The following is a 254-nucleotide window of genomic DNA, read 5'->3' as shown; positions in this document are numbered from 1 at the left end:
CCTCCTCCCCAAGGTCCTCGCGCCTGGGAGAGGACACGGGGCTCCCGGACACGCAGCCGGATCTTGTGGAATAGCCCCTGGCACAAATCGGGTCCCTGGGGGGTCAGAGGGGACAAGCCAGGCAGGGAGAGAAGCCACCACCCACGTCTCTGCCCAAGCACAGAGCTGGACACGGGGTGTGATCAGCCCAGGAGCTGCTGGGAAGGGACGTCACCGTTTGGAGAGGACGGTCTAGAAAGGCCAAAAGCAGTTTC

The sequence above is a fragment of the Antrostomus carolinensis genome, unplaced genomic scaffold (genome assembly GCF_000700745.2).
Source record: "Antrostomus carolinensis isolate BGI_N321 unplaced genomic scaffold, ASM70074v2 scaffold27676, whole genome shotgun sequence".
Lineage (NCBI taxonomy): Eukaryota > Metazoa > Chordata > Aves > Caprimulgiformes > Caprimulgidae > Antrostomus > Antrostomus carolinensis.
The sequence above is the reverse complement of the archived record's forward strand: the minus strand, read 5'-3'. Positions refer to the sequence as shown.